Source organism: Rhipicephalus microplus, chromosome 1, assembly GCF_043290135.1.
Source record: "Rhipicephalus microplus isolate Deutch F79 chromosome 1, USDA_Rmic, whole genome shotgun sequence".
Lineage (NCBI taxonomy): Eukaryota > Metazoa > Arthropoda > Arachnida > Ixodida > Ixodidae > Rhipicephalus > Rhipicephalus microplus.
The window spans coordinates 157,531,481-157,555,093 of NC_134700.1; the positions used below are offsets into that span (position 1 = coordinate 157,531,481).

Here is a 23,613-nt window from a genome sequence, read left to right on the forward strand (position 1 = left end):
CTACAGAGAGCAAGCTGATCGGCCTGTAATTCTTCAAGTCCTTGTCATCTCCTTTCTTATGTATTAAGATGATGTTAGCGTTCTTCCAAGACTCTGGTACTTTTCCTGTCAGGAGACACCTCGTAAATAGAGTGGCTAGTTTTTCTAACACAATCTGTCCTCCATCTTTCAGCAGATCTGATGTTACCCGATCCTCACCAGCAGCTTTGCCTCTGTGCATACTCTCCAAAGCTTTTCTGACTTCTTCTATCATTACCGGTGGGGTGTCGTCTGGGTTTCTGCTAGTTCTTATAGTATTAAGGTCGTGGTTGTCTCGGCTACTGTACAGATCTCTGTAAAACTCCTCCGCTATTTTAACTATCCTATCCATATTGGTAGTTATTTTGCCTTCTTTGTCCCTTAGTGCATACATCCGCCTTTTGCATATCCCAAGTTTCCTCTTCACTGCTTTGACGCTTCTTCCGTTTTTCAGAGCGTGCTCTATTCTCTCCATGTTATACCTTCTTACATCGCATATTTACGTCTAATAATCAACTTCGAAAGCTCTGCCAGTTCTATTTTGTCTGTTGAACTTGACACTTTCATGATTTGACGCTTCTTAGTTAGGTTCTTCGTTTCCTGGGAAAGCTTGCCGGTGTCCGGTCTAGCTACCCTGCCTCCAACTTCCACTGCACACTCCGTGATGATACTCGTCAGATTATCATTCATTGTATCTAGGCTAAGGTTGGTTTCCTCGCTAAGAGCAGAGTACCTGTTCTGCAGTGACACTCTGAATTCTTGTACTTTCTCTCTCAGTGCTAGCTCATTGATTGACTTCTTGCGTATCAGTTTCTGTCGTTCCTTCTTCAAGTCTAGGCGGATTCGAGCCCGTACCATTCTATGGTCACTGCATCTTACCTTGCCAACCACTTCCACATCCTGCACGACTCCTGCGTGTGCAGTCATTAGAAAGTCTATTTCGTTCTTATTTACGCCATTAGGGCTCCTCCATGTCCACTTGCGGTTTTCTCGTTTTCGGTAGAAGGTATTCAAAATACGCAGATTATTGCGTTCTGCGAATTCTACTGGTATCTCTCCTCTTGCGTTTCTAGTGCCGATGCCGTAATCTCCTACTGCCTGGTCTCCAGCCTGCTTCTTCCCTACCTTTGCATTAAAGTCGCCCATTACTATAGTATACTGTGTTTTCACCTTACTCATTGCCGATTTCACGTATTCATAGAAGCTTTCAACTGAAGCGTCATCATTGCTGGATGTAGGCGCGTAAGCCGGTACTACCTTCATTTTGTATCTTTTATTCAGTTTAATTACAATGCCTACCACCCTTTCATTAATGCTATAGTAATCCTCTATGTTGCCAGCTATGTTTCTGTGAATTAGGAACCCTACTCCCAGTTCTCTTCTGTCTGCCAAGCCCCGATAGCAAATGACGTGCCCATTCTGTAGCACAGTATAGGCCTCATCTGTCCTCCTAACCTCACTCAGCCCTATTATATCCCATTTAATGCCTTCCAGCTCCTCGAATAATACAGCTAGACTTCCCTCACTAGATAACGTTCTAACGTTAAACGTTGCTAAGTTCAAGTTCCAATGGTGGCCTGTCCGTATCCAGAGATTCCTAGCACCCTCTGCTGCTTTGCAGATCTGACCGCCGCCGTGGTCAGTTGCTCCGCAGCTGGTGGGGCCTGAGGGCCGTGAGTTAATTGACGAATGTCTACGCGAGGGGGTGGCCAGATACTGCACCAGGGTGGCCAATCCTTCTCTGGTGAGATCATCGGTGCGTGCCGGCTTTAAGCCAGACAAAATTTGGTATAGAACGTACATTTAAAATCAATTTTTTCATAAACAACACCCAAACGACATTCCGGAAAGTTCCGAAGGCAACCACGTGACCAAACATTTTTTCTGTCCGAAATATCCTACCGATTCACTGCTTTCAATACAGTTAATTAGCACAATAATTTTCGTATGCATTTGAGATGGTCGCCAAAATGGCTGGGCTTTTGGCATAAAATCACCCTAACAGCTTGTCGTGAACACAGAAAAAGGTCCTATGCTTATTCAGCACTTTATTTACCAAGAAATATAATGAAAGTGCCTCCTTTCAGGCACTGTATAACGCTGCTTTTTTCACAGTTCTAAGGCGGCTGCACGTGCTATTGTTTACATGTGCAGCAGCGGCATTCATATCTAATAGAACTCGCTGTTGGGATAGTTGGTGCATGTTTACATTAAATATTAGTTAATTTTGCGCCAAAATGATGACCACACAAACAAAGAAAACACATAAACAGGATGGGCACTCATTTGTAATTGTTTATTTCTTGAGGAAACAGGCTGATATAAACCCACTTTTTGCCAACGCATGTGCAACCTACTTGGGCCGTCCCTTACCTAATGGCGCTATAGGACACATGAACGCTAGATACCGTGCTTCCAGCTCATACACGATGAGGAAAGTTTTGCTAACGCAATTGATACCCCGTTTCTTTTGTGAAAGCCCTTCCACATTGCTCTGGGTGTGAATCCACATGAAGTGACATGCGCTCTTGAACGGGCACCGTCGTTATTCTTTGCCGTAAGGGCGTGTTCCCTCGCTCGATCATTGACGCAGTGCCTTGTCGTCTGGCTAACATGTCTCTTTCTGCACGATAGGGGTATTTTGTAAACCACTTCAGTGGCAGACTACTTGAATAACCACGCATTCTTCTTTTTACAGCCTTTCAGCTGCTCAGCATGATTTCCAGCGATGCACCGGCACAACTATGCTAGTTTGTTTGGGACACGAACTCCATCAGTACTTCATGCCGCCTCGCCACCTTGTTAAGGTTGTGTGTAAGAATATATGCTATATTAGGAATATATGGTACAAACAGCTGCTAGTGAGCACCCGTCCTGTCCATGTGTTTTCTTTGTGCGGTCGTTGTTTCGTCGCGAAATTGACTATTCAATTCAGGCATTCTTGTCTATTTACAGCACATGTTTAATGTCTGTAGCACAATATTACATGCTATTTTCGTATTCATATTTGCATGTTCAAGAGAACAGCAGCCGCGCCAATTGTGTCAATTGATACAATTTCCTAATTTTGCACAAAACCATTATGAAATGCCCAACCAGCCTCAATTCTTTCTCAGTATTGTTAATTTTATCAAGAAACATAAAATCCATTATTCAACGTAAGTTGTGCATCACCATCCAATTTTTATTGTGTGCAGTTTAATGTCCTAAAGCCACCACTTGATTACGAGACGCTTTAGGGGAGGGCTCCAGAAATTTCGGCCGCCTGGGGCTCTTGAGCACCCAAATCTAGGCAAATGGGCCTTCAGCAATTTCGCCTGCATAAAAAGTGCAGCTGAGTACCTTGGTAACTAAACCATCGAGGCGGGTCATCATCATCCAATCTAATACAGATGCTCCAACCGTAATTATAACTTTTATTTGACTATAATCTAACCTTGCAGCAAAAGAAGAGTAGAACTGTTTAAAAGAAAGTTCTCCCCCCCCCCCTTTTTATGACCTCCATAACGCTTTTTAAGTCGCTTTTGCCAGAGTGCGCTTTCGCTCTGCGGAAAAGTGCTTTATGATTTGGAAGTGGCTACTAATACTCGCTGTCACAGGACACAAAATATTTTCCCCTCTATTACTCTGCCATGCAGATGCCATTCAATAACGAGTACTAGTATGAGTGCTGGCCGTCTTTCAGAGTGATTTATGAGGTTTTTGCAGCCTTAAGCAACGATAAAAAAAATGTATGACACTTTTTTTTTCTTTTCGCCACCTACTTGAGCGCCACCACCTTTACAAATATCAGGAATTTCTGGGTCGCCTGTCAAACAGTTTGACAAGCTCGGCAAATACTACTGTGAGTTTTACCCCCGTATTTTAGAACGTCCCTTCACTAAATGCTTCACCTTGACTTGAGAAAATTAATTCCAGCGCAGTCTCTAGGCAGAGCAAGTCACCCAATATCAGGGATAATCTGCAGCGATTCTCGAGAAACGTAGCGTCATTTTTTTGATAAGCGGTGGGGCTGTGCTCGGATAGTTCAAGTGAAGGACAAGATTCGAGTCGAGGAGTGTTCGTAAATCGGGAGGTAGCATTGTTTGCACTGTGGGACAGTTCAAGAGTGCTTTTATTAAAATAGCTGCGCTCTCGTATATTTTGAATGTATTAGCGGATATAAAATAATTTGTACATATAATTTTCTTTTTGTGTGATTCAGTCTAATTTGTTGTACTACTGTAAATTAGGAGCCCCACCGCGCTGGTCTAGGGGCTATGGTACTCGGCTGCTGACCCCCAGGTCGCGGGATCGAATCACGGCTGCGGTGGCTGCACTTCCGATGGAGGCAGAAACGCTGTAGGTCTGTGTGCTCAGATTTGGGTGCATGTTAAAGAACCCCAGGTGGTCAAAATTTCCGGAGCCCTCCACTACGACGTTTCTCACAACCATATGGTAATTTTGGGACGCTAAACTGCACATATCAATCAATGCTGTAAATTTGGAGTTTAAGGCTAAAAAATTCTGCGTTTGTTTTTCCTGAAACCGGCTCCAAATTTAAATTTTTTCCCTGGAAAAGCAAAATATGATGCTCCAAAATATTGCTTCATATGATAGCTTGGCTGCTCTACCTCTGCTAGCTGTAAGTAGTTAATTTTTCACCCCGCTTTTGTGTGTCCATTTTATGTTCCTTGATGTTTCATTGTTTCAGGGGGACATAATATGTGATGCGCTTGAAATTTTACATATTTAAATCAATTATTCTGCATGGTTAGTATCTAGTGACACTGTTAAGCTATTGTAATTTTGCCTATTGTTTTCACTCCTGATTATTGTTTTTCCAGTATTTTGAATGTCTGAACACACAAGAGTTATTGTGAAATGGAAATGCCATTTTAAGACTGATTTGTCATTACATTCATTAGAATACCACTAGCCTTGCATAATATGCATAACGCATGCCACAACTCATGCAAACTGTGGCGTATCGATGAGCCAATTGTAGTGTGCATTGATATCACGAGTGTTGAAGATTGGGCGAGTTGGTTCGTCGTACTTGAACTGGCTTAGCGCATTACGGGGAAGAAGAAACGGCCGAGCAGACCGACACAAGAGGACAGAAGGCCCGTTTACATTGACCCGACAAGGGCGCGTTGAGTCGAAATAAACAGGTTTTCTAGACTCGCCCTCCCCATGTATAAGCGGACGCGTCGGGGCGGAGAGTCGTCGTGGCGAGTCCCGTCAACCCGGAGACAGGGGGTAGGTTCACCGAACTCGCTGCGCTCAGAAAGGCATGTATAACCGGTCGCGCTGAGTTGACGGCTCGTGACCTCTCCCGCCAGTCGCCGTCTCCGCTTCCCCTGTCCCCATCACTCCGACGTTGCTCTTTCTCTGTCGGCCGGCACGCGCGGTACGCGCGGAGGACATCGTTTTGTTATGCGGTAAATGCAGATCACTTTGACGTTTAAATCTTGCTTGGCACGTCCTACGAGAGCTTGTTGGTTATCGTTCTCGCGACCGGCTATTTTGCTCTGCCCGTAGCAGGAAATCGGCTTGTGCGCCAGATATCTCAAATACGTGCACATGAACGCTTTAATAAAGTTTCTCGTCACCTCGCCATCAGAATGAATTAGCGTAAATTCACAGAATTGTCTACTAATGCACAGCATTCCAAATCCGCTTGCATTTATTTTGCGTTCTTCACAGCCAGGTTCGACTATTAAAAGGCAAATACTTTCGGGTATTTTATTCTTTGTAAGTTTTGTTTTGGGTTTTTTTGCAAGTCGTGTAAATTGACTTTATCACGAAAATTAAGTGCCTTCACCAATACATGTAATTTTCCCGAGAGGAAAAGCATAGTCCAGGGTTGGTTTCGTTCTTTTTAATTCGTGTTTCATGAATCCCTGAATGGACTTAGGCATTTCGAAAGTTTTTTCGGGTTTAGTGTTCGGGTTTTGGAGGAGATGAGGCTCGTTCCACGCCAAATATCCCAGACAGTACGCTAGACCATCTACGATTACACTCTAAAAAGTAATGGTTGGTCACTTTACTACACTATTCATTTTTGGAACCAATTTTCTAAAGAAAATTTCAATTTCTTAAACATGGCGGCAGTTAGGTTGCGACGAAACTTCGAAAAAGTGAAATATTATACGCAGCACGGTAAAACAATTCTAGTCGGTAGCAAAAGAACCGCATTTCCTTGTTAAAACGCATTCACCACTAGTGTATGTTAATGTGCTTTGCGGGGAAGCAATGCAGTGTTCTTGACCAAAATCAGAAATTTTCACAGCTTTTCAACTTTTCCAGAGACAACGCAGCTGCATAGCTTGCTTGCATTGTTGACGATGAATGGGGGAAAAACACGAGTCGCGAAGACAGTAGTTTGGAAGCGCTGGCACATGAACTTTGAAAAATTTGCAATATTGTTCATGTTCAGGCACTTATCGGTCTGTGTGGTGCTCCATATAAAAATTATACACTTTGGATCATTTCAAAGGGTGCAGAAGAAACGATATTTATTTTTGTAAGTTTAATACGAATCTTTGTTTTACGCGAGAAAATATTATTTATATTCGTTCATCGCGGTGGCGGCGCGACAACTGCGTAAACAACCGCAGCCCACAGCGGCGAGAGCACAGGCTTGGAGGAGCGGAAACCGGTACCGGAAGACGGGCTTTCGGCTCGCCTCGACGCAAAGCGTCGCTGCGATCACCACTCACCTCACCTCGTCCGTGCGAGTTCATGTAAACTCGGGCGCGTCGAGGTAAGCTGAACCCGCCACTCAACTCAGCCCGCCCCCGTCGCGTCTATGTACACGGGGCTAGAGTGCTATGTCCTCTTGTGTCGGTCTGCTCGGCCGTTTCTTCTTCCCCGTAATGCGCTGTACCAGTTCAAGTGGGTTGATATATTATTTCAGTATATAGGAGAAATAAAGCATGCAGCATTGCACTACTCTTCCTGCTGTTGGTGTGCTTCACTGCATTGTGCTTTTGTGCTGCATTGAAGCGTGTTCAAATTAGTTCTTCATATTTAAGTGCAAATAAAGGCTCTTCTGTTGCACTTTGATATGCATGCATCGGTCGTTAGAGCTCCATGCCGTACCATTGACGTGGGATTTTCGGTCTTCTTTTGTAGCAAATGGCATTCTGCTCTGCACAGCTGAAAAGGGCTTTTGATTAAGGTACAATTTATCTCTGAAGCCTGTATGTGCTGTGTCTAATAAAATAAAGCTTGATTTCATTTTGCACTATGGCATGACTTTGTGAACGTTCTGTTATGTGTGACAGCTCATTTTGTATGATGCCTTAGCATTCAGCTAGGATTACATGTTATATGTGAGAGCCTTATATGCAGTGCTTCATATATGCACCATAAAAACAGTGCTAGGGCCAGGATTACCACCCGGCGGCAGGAGCCACTACAATAGGACATCTGCACATGAAAGGTCTAGCTAAAGGGTAAGCTTTCACGTGTTTCTAGAAGGGCCTACCGGAAAGGGGTAACTTTGGAATTATGGTATTTTTCGCAGGGGTGTTGGGGCATTATTCAGCATGAACACCCCCGCAACCTTTTTGCTGTTTGAGCGAATTACACCCTACACTACTTTTGTTTTTCAAGAGTGTTAGGGTGTCATAGCAATATTACACCCTTACGCTCTTAAGATTACTTGGGTGTACAACGCTTTTACACCCTCACTCCCTTAAGGCCATTTGGGTGTACATTTGCTTTTACACCCCAAAAAATGTTTGTGCCATAGGGTGTAAATTTGAAAATCCACCCACGGTATAGGTGTAGTCCTGTTTGATACACCCATTTCGTGGAGTGTAGGGGTGTCAATAATAGACACTATAAAACACCTATATGGGTGTAATTTCGTTTACAGTCTTTTCTACGAATTTACCTCACCCATAAACCACGAGGTTGCTAAGGATGAGACGAGTAAGCACTCAAGATATTGTGCAATCACATAAAATATTGTCTCAGCGACGAGATGATATAAAAAAAGTAGCATAACTTTCATATCCACTGAAGTACGTAATACGCGAATCCCACTAGTCGAACCGCCGTTAGCGGGGCTTTTATGAAGGCCAGAGGCAATCGTTCGGTTCGATTACCGTACTGCAACGCTTTATTTTTGGTCGCAACAGGTCGATTCAGACCCAACAGGTCGAACAGACCCTAACCCTTAGTAGAGTACTTGTTAAAAAGGTAACAACTTTTTCTTAACACGTCACGTCTGCTGATCAGAGTGCAGTTTGGCATCACTGGCAAGCAGAATAATAAGGCCCAAATCGTCGTTTAACAAATAATTTTAATGCAGCTAACCTCATTATTACTTCATTTGGGCCATGAGTGCAACTCCATTTCGTTGTCACGTGAAATGGCAAAATATTGTTCACGAACTTCTTGCTTAATAAACACTTATAAAAATTTTATTCAACCTGCAGTTCCAATTGTAACGTTGCAAGTCTCAATGACGATGCGGCAAGATAAGCCCCAAAGCTAAACTCGTTGACTCATAAGTTGAGCTCTGAGTTGGTTCAAGTCGTAAGACAATTACGAAAGCTCCTTGACCGAAACGTGACAAATACTGCTTATATTTGTACGTTCTACAGTCTTTTACACGCAATTGTTTGGGCGGTACTTAGCAATTACAATAGCTTTTGTGTAAGCGTTGAAACCTAACGTTGTTGCATCCGATACATTACTTGTGTTAACAGCTGAGCGCTCAGTGCAGGCTGAAGTTCGTGGCACCAAGTTTCCACTATAGAACGATGTTCACCTGTAACACAATGTGGCCTTCCAGGTAACTGTTAACCTTGTGGAGGCGGTACACCACCATGGCCGGCTGCGTGCTGTCTGGAACCTGGGACGGCATGTTTGGTTGCTGCTTAGCCTGCAACTGGGTCTGTGATTTGGAAGGCTGGTTTGTCAACGTCTGTGGAATTAGCGAAGGTGTCACCGGATTCTGGACAAGATTCGCTACAAGTTTGTCTTCATCCACAACATCCGTGTCCTCGTGGTGCTTGACGGCCGGCTGCAAGTACGATTGAAATCGTAAAGAAAGAAAGAAAAAAGCCAAATTATCTGAAGAAAAAAACAACCTTCAGCTGCATTCGAGTTCAAGTGAAAAACATTTAGCTGCCTAAAATAAAGATGTATTGTGTGCAATAGGATATCAAAAAGCAAAATTTTAAATAAATTTGTCATTGGGTTGCCATGGTTAGCAGCTACTGATTCGTGCAATGACGTTTCCGTTTGGTTGCTATTACCTTTGTTTCTGCAAAACAATTGTTTCTTACAAGAATGGTATGTTCACTGTGAGATTGTTCTTAGTGTACCGATTGATTTAAAGCGTAATCAACCATCCTATGTCTATTGTTGCTATAGCTGCTTTGTTTTTCACAGCTGTTGTCATCACTAATGTCGTTTACTCTTAATTTCATCTGTGTGCACCCTGGCGTGCTCATACAATGGCCACAGGAGAGCTCATAAATATCAGCAAATGGACATTCTTACGTTGTGTGAGATGCGAAAAGGCTTAATTAAACCGAAAAGAACGACTGATTTGCCGGTTCAAAATTTTGCTCGTGTTATTGATTTATTCATTACTGGTTCCCGGCATAATGTTTCTAGACCCGTCAGTGTAGCTTATATGAAACCTGAAATCACGTAAGCGATGAAATGCTAATTTGGTACAATAAGGAAGCATCTCGGCTCCTTTACATGCGGGCAGTTTCTGCACAAGTGAGATGTGTCGAAGTTTCATATTCCACGCTGCATGTGTGCTCACAAGCTCAGTTCGGAATAGCAGAGATCTATAATTATGAGAGTACAACTTGCGTCAAGGGTATATGAATCATTCGGAAAGTCTTGCCATTTGAATCTTTGTCTCTGCAGAACATAACACAAAATGGCCTGTATTGCCGCCATATGCGCGCTTCCAGGTCAGATTGTAGTAATATTTTAGTAAGCTCCCCAGGTTTCTAATATTACTGCGTCATAATACATACTGCCTACGATTTAAGTGGGGTAGCACAGCGCTGCCAAGATGGGTTCTTGCATGTACATGAGTCCCTGCAGCGTGACATACATTCTATATCTCTGTGGACAAAAAATTCTGCAGATTCAACGCACCCAGTCAGCACTCGCTTGCAGCCAACCTCCTAACCATCAGCTCTTTTCTAGCAACGCTGCAATCCGCATGATAAGAAGTGTCTTCTTGGACCACTTCCACATACTTTCTTGCTCCAGTGCATCGGGCCCGTGATGTCGACAATTTTTGACCGAGGTTCTCTCAGATGCTTACCTTAGCACAGTTGTAACCGGAAGTGAAGTATAGACCAAAAGGGCAGGCACGAAGTGATAGACGCGAAGCACGTACACGAAGTGGAAGAACTACTGAACCAAAAGGCTGAAAATGGACATATGCTGTTGACAATGGAAGTTGTTAAAAGTGGCGTAGCGGAATTTCGGTGTCATGAACCAACCACCTAGTTGGCATCGGTAGACCGGCGGCAGTGTGACCATGATTTGGCATGCGGCCCCCATGCGATAATTATGACCAGCGTGCTTCATGTCTGCTTAGTCACAGTTTGTTACCAGCGTTGGCAAGCTTCCACTCCCAAAAACGGAGACAGCGCCATTTCCACGAAATGAATAATGGCCAGTCAGTGAAGCTCTGGGCATCGTATGTGTGAGTAACCATACGTTACCCGAGCATCTATTCATGTAATGTAAGTCAAGATACATCAGTGAATTATTATATAAATGTAAATTTATTTCGCCTTCTTGTTGTATTAGGTCATTCAAGGAGGATTCGGTTAATTGCTAGAGTGTACAGTGCATGAAAGCGAATACGAGAACGCGCCATCTTATTGGTGCCAAGATGTGTGTATGGCGAAAGTGTTTCATTATTCAGAGTGTTTAGTACCCTTCTATGGGAGAGCAAAGGCCGTCCCACTGCTGCTGGCAGAGGTCCGCAAAACATGTGTGTTTAGAACACGTGGTTAACGATTTAGACTACTCGGTACTCTATACTATTTAAATATCGAAACTTATATACGGAATGACGGAAAATATGAGAAATTAATGAGGGATGTATAGTTCTCGACGTGTGCTTTTGTGTGGCAGGTTTGTTTGAGAAGCCTCGACATTTAGGCAATATTTACAAGAGATCAACTCTTCTTGATAGGTTATTTTCACTGGTAACAGCGATCTTTTACCTTGCCATCCATCGTGAACGTTTTTTCTTTAGTTTCACATATGTTTTGACTATAGCAGCGATTGCATGCTACGACCACAACAGAAGACAAGCCCAGGTCTAAGGAGCTTCATCCCTGAAAAATGCAGGCGCCTCTAATCATGGGCGCTGCTGACCGGCAGTTAAACTTCTCGTGGTGTTCAAGGGCCTTGCTGTGTTTTCGTGGTCGACCTTCCGTTTGATCGTGGTGCGGAAGTGGATCTCGGAACTCGCGTCACAAAAATCTCGCGATTCAGATCTGCCTTGTCCGGTGTTTCGAAAATCCCAGCTGCTCATAACAAAAAACCGTCCGCTTCATTAATGAAGTCCTTAAATACATTGACGTTATTTAAGGGCGAGCGGTACTTGGCCAACATATTAAGCAAACTTATACTGTGATACAACGTGTATTATAGTTAATCCTTACTTCTAGCCAGCATCATAACCTTCGTTCCAGTTTTGTGTTCTACGAGATTTCTGATTATTCTCAAAACCGCAAGCCCACGCCCAACCTGAAGTGCTTGGAGTGAGAACACGAGCTTTGCTCGGTACTCATGCCACTAATGAACAGTTTTGAGAACTTCTAGCGTAACGCACCCGACAGAAAGCCATCCATATGTACCTTGGAGAGCGATAATCCTCCGATGGCCCCTTGCTCTGCAGGCGGGACTAGGAGGCGCAGATTGTTTTCGTCCTCGGGCGCAGTCAAGTGTCGGTCGAGTTGGCGCAGCAAGTAGTAGTCGGCGTACACTAGCAGAATGAAAAGCAGCGGCCCTTCCAGAAACAGGGTGAGCACCTCGTAAAAAGCAGAGTACGAGTGCACGTCCAAAGGGCTGATTGCGTAACGATAAGAATCAGGGTCAGCGATGTCTGCACGCATAGCAAAAGACATTCAGTATGTTAAAAGATTTGTTTAGCTATCCTTAGCCAGCACCTCCTCGAAAAAATTGAGGAGGCGCTGCCTTAGCTTATTTTTCTGACGGTGGCTCAAGGCCAAAAGCAAAGCGTGTTTAGAAATAAATATGTATCAATTTAGAGCACTTGGTACTTTACCATGAGAGAGCATAAAACCGTCTCCATTGTAATGAACTTGTACCTATCCAAAGCGTGTTTAAAAGTAGAGGTTACCCTTCAGAGTACTATGTACTTTACTATGGAAGAGCATAAATCCATCCGCTCACATCCGTTCGTTCAAGATTTAGGTGGTGGCATCGTCGTACTAGGAAGCAGCTAGTGCCAGCAGCCCTACAGAAGCGACCCTCAGAAGGGTGCCTGTCGTACGTGAATATGCATGCATTATTTTTAATTGCCTCATGCTCTCTCAATTGTGGGCTTATAAATTATAAGCGTTTGTATATGCAGATTATGCAAATTGCTAACTGATTTGAACGCATGTCAACCAATCGTGGCCAAAAACTCACATTCAAGGCCAGCACCGAAACGTGAGTCTTGGGTCACGATTAGGTGCAGTTGCCGTCGTGTTTAATGTGAATAAAGAAGAAAATCACAGCATATTCATGGAGAGAATATTGATGTGTGTGGTGAAGTGAAGCGTCCACCGGTACACCCGCGCTTCGATCCATCCATTTGTTCTTGCTTACGTCCGTCTGTGCGTCTGTTCGTCCATCTATGCATCCGTCCATCCGTATATGCATCCGTCCATTCGTCTGTGCGTCCGTGCTTGCGTCTGTGCGTTCCTTCGTGCGCCTGTCCATCCATACGTCTCTCCGTCCATGCGTCCATTTGAGTGTCCATTGGTCCGTTTGTCCTCCGTGCGTCCGTCCATGCGTCCTTCCATGCGTTCGTCTGTGCGTCTGTCCATCCTTGCGTCCGTTCGTCCACCCATGCGTTCATCCCTGCGACCGTTTGTACGTCCATCCGTACGTACGTCCATCCGTACGTACGTGCACCCGTAACCTGCGTTCGTCCATGCGTCCATCCGTGCGTAAAGCAGACAGACAGACAGACAGACAGACAGACAGACAGACAGACAGACAGACAGACAGACAGACAGACAGACAGACAGACAGACAGACAGACAGACAGACAGACAGACAGACAGACAGACAGACAGACAGACAGGCAGACAGACAGACAGAACGACAGATGACGCATGGACGCGGCCAGTAGAGGGTTCATGGTTTCGCGATGAAACCCTCCGAAGATTCGCTCCACTCATCATCATTCACTCTGTGGATATGCTGTGAGGTGGTTACTACATACATGCATACATACAGGAGACCGACCTACGCCTTAAGGAACTTGACCCCTAAAAAGACAGGAAGAAATAGAAAATCACAGCCCGAGCACTCCATACAAACGGTTAACCAGCGAAAGCTGAAACTCGCAGCCCCTGTGTTTAGCAATGGGTTCAACCCGACGTGACGTTAAAGAGCTTCACAATTACTGGTCATGTGTTCGTGCTCCTTAATGAGATTCGGTACACTTTTCACTCGGATTCATCACAGTGTCTATCGCACGTGCGGCATATAGTGTCTCGCACGATTATGGTCATGGTGGCATGTAATTAATTGTTAAATGCGTTACGCTATGAGTTAACCACAGTGGTTGTTCTTGAACAACAGCTGGTCACAGACGTCACAGCCGAAGCCAATGTGCCGCAGTAGAAACTCCCGCCGAAAGCGGCGCTTGGAGCAGTGAACGTGTTCCTGCTATCATCACATTGACACCGAAACATCACGTTGTTGCAAGCATCTGACATCGCGAGCCAAGTCGACCGGATGTTTCAAGAGAAACGGTTGGACGTGGGCTTGGCACCACGGCTGCAACGATGTCACTCGGAACCTAGCCAATGGCGCACGTGATTGCAAACAGCATAACTGATACTACAGCCAACGGAGGACGCTTGTGACCCCACTTCCAGATGACTTCTCATTTCTCCTAGCCATATATACAGCTTTCGATGCAAAAAAGTTGTATTTGAGGCACGCACTTGACAAGCTTAGCTTCTTAAATTTTCCGCTAGTAAAGGGTTCTTCAAACGTTTGTTTTCTTTACAAAAACTTTTTTGCACAGTGTACGTTCCAAAATGCGCAAACAAAAGGCAAGACATATACTTTATTTATGCGTGACGTGCGAAATCTCTTACGCTTGCAGCACTGCAGCAGTGACATCTTGAAGGCGACAGACTTTTCTTGGCAGGCAGTCTCGAGGTCCTCTCCACCACGTTGGCACACCGCGTTCTCGGTGGCCAACTGCAGCACTTTCGTCATGCCACGTGAGTACGAGTAGGAAGGCAGAAGCCGCGCCATTTGGAGTATCGTCTCGATGAAGACCACGAGTGGGATGTTGTTCAGCGTTTCCGCGTAGTGCTCCATAAACACGGCACCCGTGCAGCAAAGTGACGCTGGACATGAACGATAGACAGATATGAGCATTCTTGATTAACCGGTTCGACGTGAACAATTTGTTTTCACACAATATGTGTGTAATTACGAGGGTGAGAAAATTTACCCTGTCAGAGAACACCATGATTAAAAAGCTGTGGTTATTTACAAAGTCAGTATGCCAAACAACAACAAAAGAAAACAGAAATATAAAAAAGCTTGAAAAGTAAGTCTGGAATCCACACGTTTTCCGTGATCATGCACAGTATGCACATTTGCTGGCCTTCGATCATACGCGAACAATTATGTGCCGGCTTAACCCTGTCATAGAGGCACTTTTGTTTGGTGGTGAGGCGAGATCGACAGTATTCACTGTTACGGTGACGATACAAATACCACTGATACCCAAACAGCCCATCACTTTAACTCAGGCTGGTGAGGCCGACGGAGACGCACGCCAGCTGCACGATATCACTGCGTCTGTTTTGTGCCGCAAATGTTGGCGCGGCGCACTCATCGAAAATGTGAACCCTTTTGGCACCAAAAGATCGGTTCGTGTCTTCGCAGGCGACCAAAAAAATACTTTTCAGAAGCGGAAAATTCTGTTTTCTGAAACCACGCAGACACATAAATCACCTCGGTCACTTCGCAGTCGTGTCTGTGGCATAGACCACACCTTGATACCCACACCAAATCACCATCGTCTTCCACTGGTCGTATTGTTAGTGTGTATTTTAGGATAAAAAGGCCTAACAGCTGATAAGAACGTCTCAAAAATTGCGGCCATTGGTAATCATGAGAAAAAATCAAATCACACACTTTCTTCGCAGTCGGCTAGCTTAACCGGATTTCCTGGCAAAATATGGCCGCTGGTTGGTGGATTCATTTTTTATTAATTAATACTGTCAACCCTCGATTGAGGGTCATAACAGGAAGGAAGTACAATATGAGTACAAACAGAACACCTAAAAAACCACTAAGCAATAAACACAGGAAAACAGAATGGGCAGTACTTCAACCATTACCAAAATAAGCATCAATTTCTCTGTCAAAAGTGCGCACATCAGTACTATTAATAACATGTTGGGGTAAAGAATTCCGATGTTCTATAGCATCCGGGAAAAATGACCACCGAAAGATGTCAGTGTGAGCGCTGAAAGGTTCAATGGGGTTCATAAATTTCTTTTCATAAAAAAAGGTTCATAAATTCTTGTCTATATATAGAGAAGCCTAAATGAAAGAGAACTGGTTTCACGTTATTTGTGCATGGGCACGGGGCACACCATGTTCTTCTCAAAGTATAGTAAAGCTCGCATCTTCAATCATATGCAAGTTTTTTTAGCATGAAGAGAATAATCAGAAGCAGCATGAACGTTCTCGTGAACCCATGGCACACTTCAAATCAAAAGAGTGTTGATGGATTAGTTGAAGCTTAACTGTGCCTGATTTGTGAAATAAAATTAAACTGAGGCTAGCTTTGCCCCATACATTGCGGCAGTGCAAAGCGAATTGCCTACTCACATATTATAAACGTAGAGATGGCAAGTGCTGAGAACCCGAATCCAGGGTTGTCGAAACAGAAGGAACATATGTAGATGAACGGTAGCGCAGCGTAGCCATGCAGTATATTCAATATAAAGATGAGTTCTGCAAGCCGAGGAAAGAGAAATCAAGGGGACACCACTGATTGGTACTTGTTGGAGGATGCGCCGCAATACCCCGGGAAGTTATTTAAACCGAGAGACGAGAGCAATTTGATATGTGTGCTTACAGTAAAGGCCGCAGAAGGTGAAAGCCCTGTAGCCTCTTCAGGTGCGAATTATTAACTGTACGAAAAGGAATCAAATTCACTGGATTCTACAGCACTACATATTAGAGCCGAAGAAAAAAATAAATATGTCTTTGTGTCTGTTTCAGCAATTATTGCTCATTGGCCTAAAATAAATATTTATTTTCTCTACAATCAGAAAAAAGCTTGGAATCAGTCATATTCCATTATTACACGAATAGAAACATACCTTAGGTTTTGAAAGCGTGCGTGAATTTTTGTGGATATGTTCATTTGGAGCTTAACTTTTGACTATGGTCTTGGAACGTGTCACGGCGAAATAGCTGTCGAACATCCTAAGTGGTCAGTGTAAGCTTACGAAGCACATAAAAAATGGCTACGCAATAAGTGACTTTTATCTTTTTGCAATATCTTTTGGCCACTAGTGTGAGTAATTGGCAAAAGGAACTTATGACCACGTATGTGGACATGGCACCTCAATGGGTAGCCTGAATGAAGGACTCTCTTTGAGTGTTTATTTATAGAAATGTCATCTATATTTCAATATTAAATATAATGCTATTTGGCCTTATAATCTATTTGCCACTGTGCACAAATACATTAATTAAATACACGAATCTTCTGAAAGTCAAATGTACGTTAACTTTCCTCCACCCGGAAATATGGGCACAAGACATCATAGCCTGTGTGGTACAACAACTGCCCTTAACTCGCGAAGCCGCATTTAACTAATAGACACAACAACCACTCACGATTGACGAAACTTTCTTGCATGTGAAGGTTGTGCTGATCTATGCTACATTTTTAATTATTGCCAAAGACATGAAGAGGAGCGAAGGCGCCATATGGGCGTGTGGGCGAAGGTGTACCCGCACCTACGTAACTCGAGCACTTACGAATGTAGTTGAAATCCAGCGAATCGGCGTGGAAGTAAGCAATGGGCGGCAAGATGAAAATGGCGGTGCCCATGTAAAACATAAAATCCCAAAGGAAATTGGTGATCCAGTAGAGGAACGGCCCGATTCCCGCAATGATATGGAGTTGCTTTACCTGCGAGTAAAAAATAATGAAGCAAGCTTTCAACGCTCTCGCAGCGAGGAGAAACGCATGAAGCTTCACGCACTGAGCTATACAGTGTAATCTAAGCCGAGCAATACACCCTTTTAGCAGAATTAGATGTGAGTAGGAAGCAGTGGGCACGTATTCAAGTTCACCGTTCCTGTGAACATCAAATGTATGGCTGGGCAGACCACTCTCTAAACATGACTGCTCTCTAAAATTGAAAGTGCGTGTTGTGTTTTTCGTAAAGCAAAACGTTGAAGTATATCAGGAAAATATGGCCAACATACAGTGTAGAGCTTTTTTGTGTCCGCACTACCCAAGCGAAGCTGTGATTTTTTTCTGAATTTTCAAACTTTTTAAACTGGTTAGGGTAGTCATACATGAGAGCCAGCCTACGCGCTTAACACTAAATGATTCCCACAATAATTTCTTTGCAGGCTTTTTATCCCAGATTTTTGGCAGTGCTGCTCATCTGAACTTCTAAATATATTTCGACGCAGAGACATGGCTTGAACTCCCAAACAAGTAGCCTAATTTGCCCTTGCAGTAATCTGGACAACTTATGGATTGAAAGTCCGCATTAACGAGGCTCGTAATTTAATGCAGCTGGCCAATTGGTGTTTCACCAGCAAAGCACACTGAATACAAATGGTATATCCAACTTCAGCCCTTCGGCCACGTCCCACGAGCATTCAGCATCCCGAATGCACGTGTTTTGCGCGCGGAAATCCCACAAAATTGAGAGAATCCATCTTATTGCAAAGTATTCTTTCAGAACCTCGTGGGGTTTCACGTACGTAATCTTGTCATGTCGAGGCAAGTCACAATCCACTAAACCCTGTCGATTTTCTTTAATACAGCCATTTAGTCAAACACTATAAAATCGGCGTATATAGGGTCGGACCTCAAGTACTTTTTTTTTTATTTAGGTGTATTTGCTTCTCACTCTTTACTAGTGCCCATAGAGTAAAACGTCGAGCCACACCTGGGCATCAATACGGCATATAAACAAAACAATGAGCACTCTTTTGCTAGTTAATGTTTACAGCCCCCATCCCAAGGCTTGTAATTTAATGCAGCTCACCGATCGGTGTGTCACCAGCAAAGCATACTGAATACAAGTGGTATGTCCAAAATCAGCCTTTCGGTCACGTCCCATCAGCATTCAGCATACCGAATAAACTACGTTCATGCAGGTGAAGAAAACGTGAGGGTTGAATTCCAGCTACTGTAGTTGTATTTCATTAGAATCCAAATGCCGTAGGCCCGAGCACTTAGCTTTGGGAATTCCAAACATTCTGGGCAAAAGAGCCTTCCTCTACAGTATTCGTCTTTATGATACCGTGGTTTTGGGACGTAAAACTATTCGAACTTCAGAAACGTGGTGGCTGTGGCTGTGGTTTGCCCTTCGAAATAAATACTTTAGACATTTATAAGACGCTTCTTCGTCACCTGTGCATAACGATCACATGGTGTTCTTCATTTTCAACGTTTGTGAGGACTTCTAATGAGTTAGCTTTGTGCCGTAGAAAACTGGTTCTGGTCACGTCTTCCAGGCCTACTAAAGGCGTGTAAAGCACTACATGCTAATACTCAGTATCTCAAATGAAATTGAAATGCGTTACTGGGAAGGCGCTCCTGGAAAAATATTGGGTCCACTTTATACTTAGAACAAGCAATATATGAAAACGTCATGTGTTCAGCGTCTCACACGCATTGTCATATAAGATGGTAGAAATTAGGACCAAGCTGCAATGAAGATGTTTATCATTTATGAAAACATTGTGATGAAATTTTTACATAAGAATATTCACAAGGGCTTGTGCTGTGTCATAATGCTATTCTTTTTTATATTCAAAGAGACATAATTTTTTAAAATCTTCTACATATTGTTTGCTCGGACTTCTCACAACAAGCAAATTATAAAAATCTGCACGATGTGCACCTATGTGTGGGAAGCTTTATGGTGCTCACAAATGTCTTAGGATATAGGTGAAGAAAACATAATGGCTATATCTTCATATCACGTGGAATGGCCCAGAGTTCATTGACAGCAACTGCTCAAAATTGGAAGCTGTGAAAATGCAGGTCTCAAATCGGAGCTAGATGCTAAGAAAACTAATATAGGGAAAAAGTAGGCTCTGTTTTTTAATGGACAAACGCAGCGTTGATGCTATCTGGAGCTCGAATATCTCCTCTATACAATTATGTTAAGTATGTTAGTATGATGACTGTGTGCTAAAGGAAAGCTGCAGATATTCATTTTCCAAAGCTCCACTTTGTCATAGCTTTTGATGACCGCACACTAATAAAATGCTTTTTTCTCGACTTATCTTACTTACGTTGGTCTAATAAATACCCATGCAATGAACAAACATGGCCTCAGGATTGTAGAAAAAGTATAAATAAAAAATTGTACATTTTGACCGAAATAATTATTCTTATTGCCAGGTTCCTCCTAAAAAATTCAAAGTTTGGCAAGTTATACCTGCAGCGCCCGCTCGGTGATTGGAAAAAGCACGAAATTGCTGCACATCAGGCTGGACACCATGGGCAGAAATATGGAGCGCAGGATCTGAGGCAGCAGCTCCCGATAGGCGCCATGGCTCTCTCCGTGCTCCCCCTCACCACCCACATTGGGGCTGTCGAGCACAGTCACCTCGAAGCTGAACAGCACGTCAGTTTTACCGGTGACTAAGTGCAGGCGCCCATTGTTGAACAGCGTCAGTACCAATAGCGCCATGTGCTGGATCTCGCCGTTGTACCAGAGAACCGTTCTGAGAGGATCGTGAAATGACGAAGGGTTTGGGTGATCAGAATCCTCAATAATTAGTGTCTTAAATGAAAATACGAATGGAGGTATGGCGTGCTGATGGGCTCAATGGAAACACTTACTAAGCGGCTGCTTTCAAGATACGGCGCTAGCGAAAAACTTGCCGGTTTCAGAGTGTAATCACCTAATAGTAACGCCGAACACAACACGATACGCTTATATTGAAATGTTGTGCTTCTCCATTCGTCGCACTGCCGAAGCGGATCGCAGAAGCCACATAGAAAAAAGATCAGGATTGCCATATTCTCAGCCTGCAGGAGGCGAAACGGCGCTAGCTGCTGTCATGAAAACCACCTGCTGTTTCAATGAGTTTTAATAAGTATCCTCACAATTAACTGGCCCTTATCCTACTTAGACATATGCTTCGAAATCATATTTATGTAAAATACCTTAACATAATGTATAGGTATCAATATCATAGCAATTTTATTTCCCTTAAGCACATTTTTTCAATAGCCGCAAAACCTGAAGTAAGCTATCAATTAGATGTGTTTGAAGAAGCACAAAAAATTGTAACTCGCTGCCGCTACTGCTAATAACACTTATTGAAGTGCAACGTCCTTCGCTTTGCCGATTCGTGCCTATCACTTATTATGAACAATTTTTCGAAGTGGTAGCTTAGTGACCTGACGGTGGTACCTTCCTTGTTCCAGCAGCTGCACGCCAAAGTGCGTCATGAAGACGTAATGACGCAAATCGTCCTTGGCCAACTGAAGCAGCCACTCGTCCACGTTTTCGTCAGGAAGGATGACCTCTACGGTGGTTACGCCTGGCCTAATAAGGGCAGTATGTAGTCGACGTAAAACACTCCATCTTCTCTAACTTGTGCGAACCCCTGAAAAGCGAGAATATGTTTTCCACACAGGTACATCAATAAACGCAATAGCAACAAATTGGAATGTTCTACGAAGGAAGGCTATTCGTTTGCTTCTAAGTCATAATAATTAATTGAGTTTAACGTCCCAAAAACTTTATTTTGTTGTAGAATACACTCTCATAGAGAGCGAGGTACTGTTTATAATTTCCGGCAGATTGCTGGGTGGAGTTCCCACCTATATAGGAGCTCACGAAGAGGCCGTGTCTCCCGGCTGCTGCCTTGGCCCCAACTTAGCAGCGCATTCCGCCAACGCACCCGAATGTCTTCATTGGAGGTCGCCATTTAAGCACCGCTGATTATTTCTGGACATTTTCATAGGACATGGACAAGAGTGGCTCTGCAGGTACAGTACTGGTATAGATTAGTGCTATAGACTTTGGGATATACGTGGTGCATGACTACGGAGTTCGTGTGTGTGCGTGTTTGTAGCTGCCGCCACTGAACGGACTGGACCCGATTTAGGTTGGCGTGAGGTGGAGGGTACTTCCGCATTTGCATTCGGTAGTATTGAGATATGTCACAAAATTTAGTGAACCGATCGTCCCATTCCCATACCAGCGCAGAAAAGTTCGTTTGCGTCGCCACTTCGTCTAACGCGATTGGGAAAGTATAGATGTCAAGCCACGTTGTAAGCCACGTCATTCGGAGTGACGACCGGGTTACTTAGGGGTGTGTGGGCTGGGAATTGTCCGCCTCGTGAATTTTGCCTGTACTAAAAATCCGCAACGCCTCGGGGGAGATTCTGCCAATGGCATAGTTTCGAACGGCCATCAGGGAGTCGTTTTATCACATATGAGGCTTCATGTGGTCTATGACCATCGAGATGGTCACTTCCTCTGCCGTTTCTACGTATCGTGAGATGATTGATGCGCTGCTTTTGCATTGTCGTTAGTGATCTACGACAGCAGCCGCGAAGCGGTGACGTTCTTGGTAGCGCGCTGCGTCGACAAAGACCACCTCATGGTTGAGCCCAAAAATCTTGAACATGGCTCTGGCTCTACTGACACGTCTGCTTTTTTCGTGTTCAGGGTGCATGTTTTTTAGTATGTGTGGTACCATGAGCTCAGCACGGATAGTGGGTGGTATCTTATGTTTGTGTCTGTGTAAAATGTGGTAAGAAATTCTGAGATTGGGTAGAATCTTGCACCATGGCTTACTCTTGGCTAATCACTTGAATCGGAAGATTTGTTGTGCCTCGATAAATTCCTCAACGGTAAAATGTAAACCCAGTTGAAGGGGGAAGTTAAGTGCTGATGTTTTAAGGCAAACCTAGCGCTTGTTTTTGACTTCTCTTAATTAGAATTTGGAGTTTTGACATTTCTGCAGTGAGCCATTCGTGTTAAGTCACAGGACAGCTCCAGAAATTTTGTTCTTTGGGGTTTAAATTTGAGCACATCTAAGTCTACAACTACATGGGCCCGAATCATTTTCACCTTCATAGAAAATGCAGCTGCGGGGCCATGATTCAACCGTACGACCTGCAATTAAGTCAGCTGTGGAGCGTCGTGACCCCTAGATCACCGCTGGTAAACACAGCCGCTGCATTGAATTGCGCAGCGTTCGTGCTTCTTTTGAATTCAAAACGATCTTGGCGACAAGAACTCAACACGCACAAAAGTATGAACCGTTGTTTAGAACCTGTAAAGACAGGGCGTGCGCTACCGCGGGTGACTGCACCAAGATGGTAAATCGATATCCTTTGTTCCGGAGTGACAAGCAAATCCGTGGCTAGAAAATTTTTTGTACAGGGGGAAAGAAGCTAGAAACCTCGGCTTTCAGAAAAAATGCAGATTTTCAGTATTTTTAGTATTTATTTTGCCTCGAGCACCACCCTTATCAATATTGCGGGGGAGGCTAGAGCAGCCTTTTTGGCTGTGGTCCTCACCAAAGGCGTCTCTACCCACACCTTTTTTCGGCAACCATCATGCTCCTTTCGCACGGCGGAGACACCCGGCTCATTTCATCACTGCTCGAGCCATGTTCGTCGGCACAGCGTCACTGCTTTTATAAAGCACATCACGCCGGAAGATTATAATCACTTGGACTTGTTTGGAACAAGACAGCGGCAGAAGAACTGCGTCTAACAGTGTCGCTTGCAGATATATCTCTCTCTTTGCTGCACACATGAACTACACGAGAACTTTCATCATGCAGACTCGCGCGTTACCTATTTTGTTCACTGAGTACATTGAAAAAGTGGAATTGTGTTACCGCCTCAAGGGCTGAAGTTAATGAGTGTAGTTTTGATGCGTACTTTACCAGTGACCTCACAACTCTTTTTCGCTGCGTTTGGTGAACAAATCGTAACTGCTATGTTTCATATTCTTCCATGTATGGCGCTATTTCCCTTTTTAGTGCTTCACGATGTAACTTCTAATTTTTTTTCTTTTTTTCTCTTTTTAAATGTCCTGATATAAATTTATTGGCTTACATAGTGTGTTATATTGTATATTATCAATG

The 23,613-nt window shown here is 43.8% G+C and overlaps 1 pseudogene; it reads right to left on the reverse strand.

Moving 5' to 3' along the window:
- Window positions 1-23,613, reverse strand: part of LOC142765859 (phospholipid-transporting ATPase ABCA3-like) — a 91,633-nt pseudogene that overhangs the window by 21,526 nt on the left and 46,494 nt on the right.